This window comes from Apteryx mantelli, chromosome 1, assembly GCF_036417845.1.
Source record: "Apteryx mantelli isolate bAptMan1 chromosome 1, bAptMan1.hap1, whole genome shotgun sequence".
Lineage (NCBI taxonomy): Eukaryota > Metazoa > Chordata > Aves > Apterygiformes > Apterygidae > Apteryx > Apteryx mantelli.
Window position 1 is genome coordinate 210,921,693 of NC_089978.1, and position 12,532 is coordinate 210,934,224.

At 39.7% G+C, this 12,532-nt stretch overlaps 1 long non-coding RNA gene across 5 annotated transcripts in view; it reads left to right on the forward strand.

Annotated features, from left to right (window-relative positions):
* LOC106485613 (uncharacterized) overlaps positions 1–12,532 on the forward strand; it is a 540,848-nt gene that overhangs the window by 142 nt on the left and 528,174 nt on the right. For 2 of the 5 annotated variants that reach the window (XR_010887352.1, XR_010887357.1), the window contains exons 2-4: positions 857–927; positions 1,011–1,117; positions 1,217–1,334. This is a non-coding gene — a long non-coding RNA (uncharacterized lncRNA). Of the gene's footprint in view, positions 1–856; positions 928–1,010; positions 1,118–1,216; positions 1,335–3,620; positions 4,101–4,249; positions 4,434–5,810; positions 6,668–12,532 lie in introns of those variants that run through there. The other 3 variants (XR_010887354.1, XR_010887351.1, XR_010887353.1) reach the window with 3 other exon arrangements.

The window sequence follows — 12,532 nt, forward strand, 5'->3', positions numbered from 1 at the left end:
CCCCACCCAGCACCCCCCCACACACACACACACCGACCCCTTGCGCAGCCCGGCCCGCCCGCGGGAGGCAGGGAAACTCGCGAGGAAAGTTCCCGTTCCGCCGGCGGAGCCGTGCCGCGGCTCCCGGCCCGCCCCGACGGCAGCGCCGCCCCGACGGCAGCGCCCGGGCCGGGGCCGCGGCGGGGCGGGGCGGGGGGCGCCGGGGCCGGGCACCGCTCAGCACCCCGGGGGGAGCCGAGGTGCGGGGTTGTCGGGCCCCGGGGGGAGCCGGGTCCCGGGGTGCGGGGTTGTCGGGCCCCGGGGGGAGCCGGGGTGCGGAGTTGTCGGGCCCCGGGGGGAGCCGGGGTGCGGGGTTGTCGGGCCCCGGGGGGAGCCGAGGTGCGGGGTTGTCGGGCCCCGGGGGGAGCCGGGCCCCGGGGTGCGGGGTTGTCGGGCCCCGGGGGGAGCCGGGGTGCGGGGTTGTCGGGCCCCGGGGGGAGCCGAGGTGCGGGGTTGTCGGGCCCCGGGGGGAGCCGGGCCCCGGAGTGCGGGGTTGTCGGGCCCCGGGGGGAGCCGGGTGAGGGGGAGCGGGGAGCTTTCGGGGGAGGCCGGTAGGTGTCACTGTGAAGAGAGGGAAAGATGCAGGTCTCCGGTTAGAAGGAAATCGGGTCACACCGACCCCCGGACAGAGGAGGGTGGCTTTGGTTTTGGTTTGTTTTGTTGTGTTTTCTTTTGGGGGGGGGAGGGGGATTATTTCTTGTCTTTGAAACTTTAAAAGAAAATGAGTGAAGAATTAAGGAGTATTAGAGCAGCAGTTAGAGTCGCAGTTCAGTCTCCTGTTTTTTCACTTTTAATTTTTCCATTTTTCTTTTTTCAGAAGCTTTCAAAAGCACTTTTGCGGTTTAGAAGACTAGGAGCTACTTTTGCACCACCTCAGCGTTGCCCAAGGTACTGAGCTATTAGCAAAGTTTCCACTTTTGGTGAGACTTGTGCTCTCACAGCAGTCAGATTGTATTGAAAATTTTATCCAGAAAACATGGACCGGGATTAAAGCTGGTGAACTGCAGCACAGCTCCATTAAAGCCAATAGGATATTCCAGATGACAGCATCTGGGCTTTGGATTGCTTAGCAGACAAGGTTTGTGCAAAGAGTTTCCCGAGCTGTCTTGTGAGTATGCTGTGTTCTGGTCTGACCTGTTAGGTGCAAACTTCTGGATTGAGGTTTCCATTTCTGCAGGTGAAGGCGCTGTGTGATCCAGCCGAGGCAGTGCAGGCTGCACAGCACGGTCCCGTCACAGCAGTGCCTCGAGGGAGCGTGTCTCGTGGTGCTCCAGCAGCCACGTGCCGCAGCTGAGGTATGTGAACAGGTAAACAAGTACCCGCCAGGAATCAGTACACACATTCAAGTTCAAATTTTGTTTCCAGCTATTATACACTCCAGCCATTTGCTTGGCACCAGAGCAGTCAGTAATACTAATGGTTTGGGCAGAGAGCAGGGAGTAGTCTGAATACAGTACACTTTAGTTTTTTCTGTCTATGTGGATATCTTTATGGCCTGTGTCTATAGGCCGGTTTGTGTAAAAGGTCATCTACGTGAGTTAGGGTTACACACATTTCAGAGGCAGTTTCTCTCCCAAGCTTCAGCGCCAGCCTAGCAAAGTTAGTGGTTTCTTCAAATTAGAAGTTCCCATATTATAAGGCACTTATAATAGTGAGAATATAAAAGTGTGGGACATGCCTTCCTCTGAAATCAAACATCAGATTTGCTATTGATTTTTCCAGAGAAGAAGTGAGTACAGGTTTTTGAAAAGCTTGACCTACTTCACATCATATCCTGAGGATGAATTAGCTGATGCCACCAGACAAACTAAACTCTCCAGAATAGGAGTCCTTAAAAATATTGGTGCTGTTCCAGCTCTCCTCCTTGACACGACAAAACTGCACAGAAATACATGAACATTTGCTGTCATAAACAGCAATTAAACTAAGCCGTCAGAAAGCTTCTTCATTCAATGACCGGTTAGTGTGACTGTGACCATAATGCTGCTCATCCTTGAAATGTGGTAACGTTCATAAGCCTCAAAGTCTGACAACATCGTCCTGGCAAAAGGAGAAGTCACTTGTCTGCTTTGGAAAATCCCCACAAATAAGTGCAATTAGAGATCACCACACCAAACAACACAAGTGAATCAGCTAATTCAGTATTCTCTCTCTTGCTGTGATCTTGCGGGGTGATTCAGAGCAGAGCACACAGAAAGCCACAGAACAAAATATGAAATAACCTCTCTTTTAGGAGAAGTTTAATAAGTGGCAATGCGAGTCAAAGAAAAAGAAGAATGTTGCCATGAAATGCTAACTCTAAAAATGTTGATGACAATTCTAATTTTCCTCCTCAAATTTTTTCACATAATTAAAAAAAAAATCTGCTTTTCCTTCTTAAAATTCAGAAAAAAATTCTTCCAGGTGGGATCACAAACACACACTCCTAGTAATATAGCATGAGAAAAAGACAACAAAAGAATATGCTCAAGCATAAATCAGCATCAGCTTTAGTTAAAGTCACTTGTGTCTGTCAGTGCTTTTGTATATATGGACACTAGGGAGCCATCTGGCTATCTGCATTTCTTTTCCACATGTATTAGCTCCATGAGAAATAAAAAGGTAAAATGGAGCAGTGAGGAAAATTATGGGGATTTCTGACACTCCCTCAAGGTCTTCAAGTTTATAAACTAGCAAAGGAACTACAAAGACAAATACAAAACTTTAATCTGTAAGATACCGTCATACTCATATATCTGTTAGGCAAAGCAAGACTATGCTAATTTTAAAAACACAAAGCAAATTGAAACATGCAGTGAGCCATATTGATTTATTTGTTTTTAATATGTGCGTATGTGCAGGTTAGAGCAGGATAATTAACTTTAGAAAACAGTTTGAACTTCACAGCTGGGCTAAGTGGAATGGTTAAAGTTTTACTTTAGATGTTTTGTAATAGCATGGATTAGCTTCGAGCAAAAGTAATGGAATGGAAATTACTTTTCCAAACTATGAGGTGGGGTTTCAGTATTTACTGGCATGAATCAGCCCTGTGAGTGAAATGAAAAGTATGCAAGACACTTTCTTTCCAGGCTGTATATTTTACAGGCTAACATGGAGATAGATGAGGACAAATAGGCTGGACTCAACTTTGCAGACCATTTTTAATTATTCATATATTACACAAAGCATACAAGGTGTTTTGCAATTTGTTTTTAGTTCTGATGAACTATGCATATGAGATTTATAATGAAGAACAGTTACTCCAGGTTGCACTTAACTCCATGTGGTAGGACTGGAGTCAGGCTCTTTGTCTCAGACTCAGAATCTGAGACTCCCACAATGTGAGCAGAGAAGGCAAATACCCCTGGCCAAAAACAAACAGATGCTTATTTTGTTGTTTCTATGCATGGTGTTTGCTTGTTATCCATACAAATCATTCTAATGGACTCTGGCCTAACTTTTGACCTAAAACACTACACGAAATCATGAATGAGAAAAGAAGCAGTGGAAGGGGAAGGCAAGAGTGCGTTTGATCTTTTACTCAGCATTTTGTTTTGGGGTTTGTTTTGTTTTGTTCTTTTTTTTTTTTCCTTCCCACTTAGATTTTCAGCTCCTGAAGAAGTGATCAGATTATAGAAAAAATAGGAGCAGAAGGAAAACAGCTTTAAAAGAGGGAGATAAGAAACCAAAAGTTGGATGAAGAAGGTAGAAGAGCAAGAGAGGAACCTGCTGAGACATGGGTGGAAGGATGAAAATGGCATGGTGAAATTGGATCAAATAATTTCACTGTATTGGCAGCAACTAACCATTAAGAAGATCAAGAGGTTTAGTAATTTCTGGTTTAAACACAAGCACGATTGAAACAAGATCAAATAATAGCTATGCTAAAAATGTCACAAAGACAAGATAAAGTGAGCATCAAATGTAATCCATTCCTTGCTTAAAAAAAGGAAAGAAATAACATATAGAGTAAGTGTCCAGATTAGAAGTGATAAGAGAAAATGGTGTTAGCTTCTCTTTCCTCCCTGCTCGTTTGAGTGTCAGATCCCCTTATAGAAATATAAGGTAATTTGGTAATCCAATTAACTGGTCTCGGTTTCTTCTTTTTCTTCCACAGTTACAAGAACTGGGAAAAGTGTGAAATATATCACCTGTTCGTGGTGGGGAAGCTATTGGGCTTTTGTCTTGAAGGTGTGCTAAAATAAATAACAATTTATTTTCTTATTCACAGCGAATAGTCCAAAGATTACAGGAGGTGGTCAATACTGCTGTGTGGTCAGAGATGGCATAGGGCACACTGTGTCCAAGGACCTCAGCTGGTCAATGGGCCATGGGTCAAATAAGGACTGCTCAGGAGCAGTGGAGCTTCATGACCAAAGTCAGAGCCATATAAAACTGCTGACATGTAGCTAATAGTAAGTCATAAAACTGAATTCACCAGATTTTTTTTTTTTTTACTATTTTGGGCTGTATGAAAGACCATTTCCAGGGGAAAATATGCTTTTTCACAGCACAGTGGAGATATGATGCTGAGGAACAGAGTCAGTGTAACCATGTTAATTAAGCATTATTAGCTATATGGGACTGGAGGAAAACATTATGATCTTTGTGTGATAAAACTCTAGTTGTCTCCAGCCAAATACACCCAGCTCTGAATGGCTTCCCTGGAAGTCAGTGTGCCAGCACTTCACAGTGAGCTCTGTCATTGAACAGATTGATGATAATTGTGCAGAAATTACAAATAAGTACTTCTGTGTCTGTACAGAAGATGTAAGCTCACTCTGGTATGCTACCAGCCCTTCAGTAGAGGCAACCACTTCTAGGAGAAGCACGGTATTTTGGTCAGATTTTCCACCTTTTAGCTGGTGCGATCACATGAAGTCAGTGATACAACCAAAGCCAGTGGAGGTCTGCTTACACAAAGCTGGTTTTGAGTTTTTAGCAAATTAAACAAATCATCGTTACTTTGCAAGTAGATTAAGAAGAATGTCTAAGGAAGACTTGAAGAAAAGGCATTGTCCTTGACACATCAAGGATGGCTTCAGGTCAAACAGGCTATAAATATAAGATAGCACAAGTGTATACAGCATGCACTTTAATATGTTATTTGTGTATTGGAAGTACTTGGAATTAAAGTCCCATTGTGCAAGGAGCTTTAAAAACGCACAGGGAAGGTAAGCAAGAGCTGTTATGGAGGAGCTACTAATCCGAACAGACAAATAGAGCTAGAAGGGGAGAGGAGTGTAGGATAGAGAGGGCAGTGACATAACAGGGTGTTTCCAGTGTGATGTGCCAGTCTCCAGCCTGGTGGTGATTGATCTATGTGCTACAGGGCTCAGCAACACTCAAGGTGGTACTCTTACTCTGTTTGAAGAAGAGTTTGAAAAGGTAACTTTTACTTAAGATTCAGCTATTGTGATGTTTATAAAGCATTATGTCAATCACTGTTCTGCAGAAAAAAATCATGATTTTTTTTTAATTCATTTTAGGTTTGAAATATACTCCTAGAAGCCTACTTCTAGGCTGCCCATTCCCAGTTTGGTCCCAGATCTATACTAGTGCAATCCTGTTTCCCACCATCCTTCATGTTTAAATGTAGGGTAGCAACTGCATACCTTGCAGTCTGTGATTTATTTTGTTCTCTGTAAGTACAGACTAAGCTTTACTGATGGTATTTATCAGATAATTGCTCGCTGCATATTGTCTGGGTTCTGCAAGCTGTTGTTTGTGAAGAGAAGCTTGGAGGGCGTACTACAGAAGGATCACTCTCTATATGCCTTGTTCTTCCCCAGACATCTCCTGTTGGCCACTGCCTTATTGCTTTCCCTAAGAAAGCTTTTCTCATACTGAAGAAAATAAAGTTGGAGATTGCATGTGTCCAGATGGAAAAAGAGCAAAGCTAATGAAAAAGATCATAAAATTAAACCATGCATGCCAAGTGGAGCAACGTGGAACATTCTGAATAATGCCCACAATTTCATGAAACTGTCAAGAAATCTGTGTGTGTTGACCAGAGGACACAAAGGAACAGAACAGGCACTAGAAATGATCCCTTCTCCTACTCATCAAGCTTCATCCTTTTGTATTACAACCTAATTATCATTGGAGTCAGGTTTTTAAGTTAGATCTGTCAGCTAACCCATTATGACCATTCTTCCACTCGTACCTTTTCTTTAAGAAGTTGAAGTAGCAGAAACCAAACAGTGGTAATTCTCATGTAAATCCAAAGTACCCCTTAATGAAAGAGGTGGAAAACATTGAGATTCTATAGTATTCTGATTTGTTACAATAATTTTAGCTCAGTATTAAGAAAGTCTTGTCTCCACTAAAGTATCATTTCACATTTCTTAAAGATGCTGTTATATTGTCTGCTATGAATCGAGGTTTGTCTCTAGAATCAGCATGGTACAAATGGTGTTGTATTGATGTTTTAACTATCACTTTATCACTTTGTTTTATTATATAGCTCCCTCTGCATTCTTATAAAGTCCTGAATAAGACAAAATTGAAGCTCTGACTTTATTCTATTTTGTGATGAATTTTTGTTCCTATGAACCCTCTACTTCATTTCTCACACTCTTTCATACAAGGCCTTTAAATGCTCGTAATTCATAGGGACAAGTGCCCATGCTTTTTGCTTTTTTTTTTTTTTTTTTTGCCGTTAGTGCAATAGATGTTTTGAATGGCTCTTCAAGAAATGCTTTTTGCATTATAATAAGTTATCATATTTCAATCATCAAATCCCTGCTTCTCAAAAGCCACCCTATTGTATTCATTAGAATGTATTGCATAAAAAGGATGAGCAAACACTTGGCTGGGATAGTGAAAGCCTGTGAAGTCAATGTATGCTCTTTGGAGTTGGAGAGTCTGCTGAATTCTTTGCCCATTTCTGGGGCCCCAAGGCAGTCAGGATATAATCTAATGTAAAATAGCATTGAGTTTTCAGCTTAATATTGAATTTTATTAGTTAAAGAAGGACTGAGAAGTAGTCACAGAATCTGAGCTACCTATTTATTGATTAAATGGGTTAAAAGTATACTTTATGCCTATTTTTGCATTAATTGCCCACTCAAAGTTAGCACAGACTTCATGGAAGCACCTGATGCATAAGAAATAGAGCATCAGATAATCTAAGATTCTGAATTAAGTCTCAGAGTTTTCTCTGATACTGAAAAGTTTCTATTGCTTTAACTTGGTTCTTGGCTTCATGTTGAAAGAACCACAATTCAAAGTGAGTCTACATTTAATTTTTTCTCTCACAACATAAACGCTCCATTAAATATTTATCATTTTTTTTATCTGTCTCTCTCCAGAGCAGCTGTTAATTGAATCTTTATTTGAATCTGTTAGCAGTAGTTTGTTTCAAGCCAAGAAAACAAAAAAAAATCTATATTTTGGCTGGCAGCCAGAACACAGTATCTTCTCCACAATTACACCTTTGTAACTTTAAATCAATTAATTCATTGTCAATTAGGGAGAAGAAAAGGCAAAAGAAAAGCATAAACAGATACAAAATTTTTAAGGGCTTTTATTTGCTATTGCTTACACTTAAAACACTTAAATTTGTATGAAGTAATAAAAGTTATCATAATGACTGCAGAGGAATTGTGAAATTTGATATAAACATTTTCAGTAATATTTCACCACAATGCTGCCTGTTTATTCCTTGTAGTTTACTTACATTATGAACACTTAAGGAAATCAGTGATAACCCTTTGTTGTCAATGCCTATTAGTATATTCATATATTCCTTCCTATTTCCATTGTATATACACAGTTTAATATAGCTATTGACAAATGACACTGATCAAAGTGTTCTCAAATGAGTTTCTTATCCTAATTGTTCAAAGTACTTCCAAAACTAGATTTTCCTCTCAAATGTCACAGAAATGGAGGAGGTGTAAAGAAAAAATTGTTAGTATTACTGGTTATGACTGTAATGCCATGCACAGTATATTTTTCTTTTTCTTTTTTTTTTTTCCTGCCAGGATAAGTGGTCTTTTTTTTTTTTTTCCTCAACATGCATTCATAATATAAATGATCTTAGACCAGCTAAATTTTGGGGAATCCCTAAATTTTGCCATAAGAGGGCATTATTCATGCACTTTGAATATAAAATGCACCTCACCATAAGAATATATATTTTAAAAAATGACAGTTCTTTACATTCATGCACCAAAGGAGTAAAAAATATGAATGCCTCTGTAATTAGAAATACCTTAAATGAGTTACTGGGGCAGGCATAGCTCATTAGCTTGCACTTGCTTACTAGATGGTCTGAAAATACAAGGGAAAACCAAAGAAGAGGCAAAGAACTATTTTTGCAGTTTAGAAATTACCACAGAAGCAGGCAAAGCCAAAAGTTGGTGGTTTGACCTATGGATGCAATTCAGAAAGTAGGCCTAGGCAAAGTTAACGTTAGGCACTTGTTTAACTCTCATTGGCACAGAGAACTTAAAGATACCTTCAAGTCCTGTCTTTGAAACAAACAGTGAGACAGCAAAACTGAAACTTTTAAAAGTTTTTTTATGAGAAAAGGGCTAAAGAAAAGGGAGAGCATAGGTGGGAAAAAGAAGATGATTTCTTAATTTCCTACTGTGAATCACAAAAAATTAAGCTTAAATCTGACCCTCTAACTTTTTGGGTGAATTGTCTAACTGCCAGGCTCCTCCAAGGTGTTGAGGGAGTGGAGGAGTGTAGGCTGTGAGATAGGAGGAGTATATATGCCATCTCCAAATATTGATCCGACAAACCTTTGGGATGGAAAAGAGTTGTCTTTTTTCCCGTCCCCACCAAAAAATTCGGAGTAAAAGTTAGATCCCAAAACATGCTGTAGTGACTTCTGCTAATGTTGGTGAATGTTGGATTGTTTCCCAGAAAGACAGAAATTCTTCATTCTGGAACAAGAAAAGTTGTTAACAATAAATAAAAAAACCCCACACTATATAGGGCTTTCAGAGCACTGAAAGACCATAAATGTGAAAGCCTCAGTTCTGCGCTTCATTTGTCTCTGAACACAGAGACAAATTCAGGACCGCGTGTAGAAGGTGTCTCAAGCAGCAATTGTCCCTGTTTTACTCTGTGTATCTTAATATTTAATAAATGTATAAAGATACCTAGGTGCAATAATCAATTACCATCCAGAAGAATCATTCAGTTTAAACTGATCATTCCACTTGTGGAATGACTTGTGGATCCACTTACATGCCTGGACAAAATCATGCAAATTTTGTCAAACATACCAACTGCTGCTCCTCCAAAACTCTTCCTGTTTTTCTGCAAATTTTGTATCATTGTCATTATTATGATTATTACCTGGAGATCTCAAGCAATGGATGGAAAATGGAAGTTTGCAGTTACATGTGAACAACTGGAAAATAATAGTCCCTAATAGGAAATTATACTTATGACTCTGTCATGCCTTTTAGGTGCAACGAATTCTCTGGCAGGCAGAAAGGCAGGTGCTTCCATCCACATCTAACATATCCTTAAGATTCGAGTGAATGTAGGCATACAGTAGTATTTTGTACTCATTTGGGAGTAAGGATGCTTCTGCCAGGCAATTTTCTCCTTTTTGTTAGGAGCAGGCTCATATTATCTTTAATAATAAATAAGTAAGATAGTTTTCTGTTGTTTTAGTTCTGTCTTTAGCACAAATATTATGCTTTCTGAGAATGCATTATGTACAGGTCTCAGGTTTTTTCAGCCCTTTGCCAGTTCCTTTAAACACACAACTGCTTCATGAAATGTCATTTTAGGCAGTTAACTAGAACCGTCTTTGAAAACAAGCAGGGTAGTCAGGTAAGAAAGAGCTATTACATTTTCTCTCTTAGAAGAAAATGTCTGTTATCACTTAAGGAGTCATTGGTTTCCATATGCCAACAGATACGCTTTCCTTCAGTCTCTTTTGTGGCATCACTCTGAAGGGAAGCTACAGCCTTCTACGTGCTTCAAACTTATAGACAGGTTTACCATTCTGCCTGCCTTTCAGACAAAAGTTATATTGAGTTTGGTCTTGGTTTTAGACCAAATGAGATGCAAATGAGGTATTTTCTATTCACTGCTGTAGGGACTGTATAAAGAACCAAGCAATTTTTTTTTTTTCCATCTGAAACCGAACTAGGTGCACAACTCTGCTCTAAGTTTCTTCTGTGACCTTGGTAATTCCTATGAGCCACGACTTTACCTCCCATATTAAAGGAGGCAACAGGATGCCACTGCCACATGCTTTCACTAGTTTCTCTATTTGAATAGTTAACTTTTCAGAAAGGATCTGCTTCTCAACATCTGTACTTCACCTGATGCTATATTGCCTTTAGGTGGAATCTTAAAACTAATGCATTACATAGCTCAAAGCAAACATTGAAGAGCTTTTAGGCTGCCTTCAGCAAAATTCAGTAGCATCAGAACATAGCTTTGCTTTTGATGTTGTACAAAACTACCTTGTCTGAGACAGTGTCACACACCTACTGTACTTGGATAAGGCATCCTTTCAAATCAAGAAGAGACATGAGTTTAGCAATCTAGTTAAAATGAAAAGGGATATTACAGAAAAAGAACATTTACCCAGAGTATTTTTTTAATCTTTCAAAATCTGTTGGTAAGCATTCAAAGAACAATTCTGATATGCGAAAATATTCTTTTAAAGTGCAAATGAATATTTGTGAGCCACCTCAAATGGCCTCAGGACTCACTCCAGCTTATCTTCATCCTTGGGTAACGACTGGTTAAAACAGGTTTGGATCATGAAGACATTTTTGAAAAGCAAGACTATTCACAAAAGTTGCATGAAAAGAAAATGGGGTTCAAGTTGCTGAATACTTTTTTCATTACAAATAGGTTGTCAGACTCTATTTACGTCTTAGAGAAGATGTTGATTTCTTAGTTGCTGTTAAAATACATGTTCACTTTGTATATATTTGAAGATGCTAATTTTCTTTTCCTGTGCTAGAAACTAATTTTTGACCATAATCTTTTAAAAGTATCTTTACTAGTGAGGAGGTATTTTGGTCCTAGCTGTTAACCATTTCACACCTTATTTGGTGGTTTACACAGGTGCAAACGGATGTAAATTGCAATCAAAAGAGAATGATTTATTTTTTAATTTTATTTTTTATGTCGCCTTTGAACAATCACAATAAGTGAGTAACATGATTTCCATACATGGGTTTAGTAACTTCTTATCAGGAACAGAAAATGTGTACACAGATTAGCTGCTTTCAGTGTATATTTTTATACATTATATTCCCAGATATCCTTCCAAATATTCCAAACAGAAGTAGTTTTTCTTTTTTTTTTAATGTAGGATGTAGTAGCATGAGAAAAACAAAAGAAAATTAACTTTGGATTTCCTTTTACCATTTCATTCCCTTTTTGGGGATATCTTTTCTAGTATCTATAAAAGATAAACTGCAAATAATAGCATTGGGGGGAATCCAGAGTAAAAAAGTTAAGTACGGTTTGTGCAGAAATTTACAAATCTAATGTCTAGTTATCATAAGCTCTAGAGAAGTTAGAAATATAGAGTATGTTTTAGTAACATTTATAGATTTTTAGTATATGTCAAAATAGAATGACCCATAAAAACTTTATTTTTTAATCTTTAGTATCAAAAAAACCCAAATACTTTGTTATTTAATACGTTCAGACAAACCCAGCTACTAAAATGTTCCATATTTTGTAGTAGTGTCATGTCACTGTAATCAAAAGTCTATATTTTACTTAAGAAATTTCTCTCTGAGGATGAAACAGAAAAATCTTCCAAGATATCGAAGCTGGTAGGTCAGGAAAGTCATATTCTATAGCAAACAGCTGAAAGTATTTTCTCATTCTTCTTATCTGCCTAAATTCTAGATTTTGTCAGAGAATCAGAGAAAACTTAGTTTGGCATCCGTTGGGGAGGGGTGAGCTGCAATGAGAAAAATTATAATGCAATCGTAAAGGAGCACATCAGTTTTGTTGCAAATTAACGTTGTGTTAATGCAGCGTTACCCAGCTGCAGCCACTAGAATTTCCTGCTTTCTGCACTGATGGCGCCTGAAAAGTGAGCTGAATCTCAGAAAGACGGAAGGGTTTTGGTTGGAAGGGTTTCCAGGAGGCCATCTCGTTCAAACCTCTGCTCAAAGCAGGACCAGCTTTGAAGTTAAATCCAACTTCAAAGTTAGATCAGATTGCTCCTTATCCAGTCCGGTTTTGCAAATCGCCAAAGACTGAGATTCTGCAGCCTCTGGGCAACCTGCTCCTGTGCCAGAGCACTCTCGCAGTGAAGAGTTTCCTCGCGTCCAGCTGGAGTTTCCTTACCTCGGTTTTGCAGCCGTTGCCTCCCTCCTGTCAGCGTGCTCCTGCAAGCAGAAGCTGGCCCAGTCTTCTCTACTTCCGTCCCTCTTATGCAGTGCAGACTGCTGTTTGATCCATCCCCCTTGGGCTTTTCTGTTTTCTGTTTCCATGTGCTCTTCCTTGGCTGCATGCCAGGAGTGCCATGCCAGGTTTTAGCTGGATCTGGGCATGGTCTGGT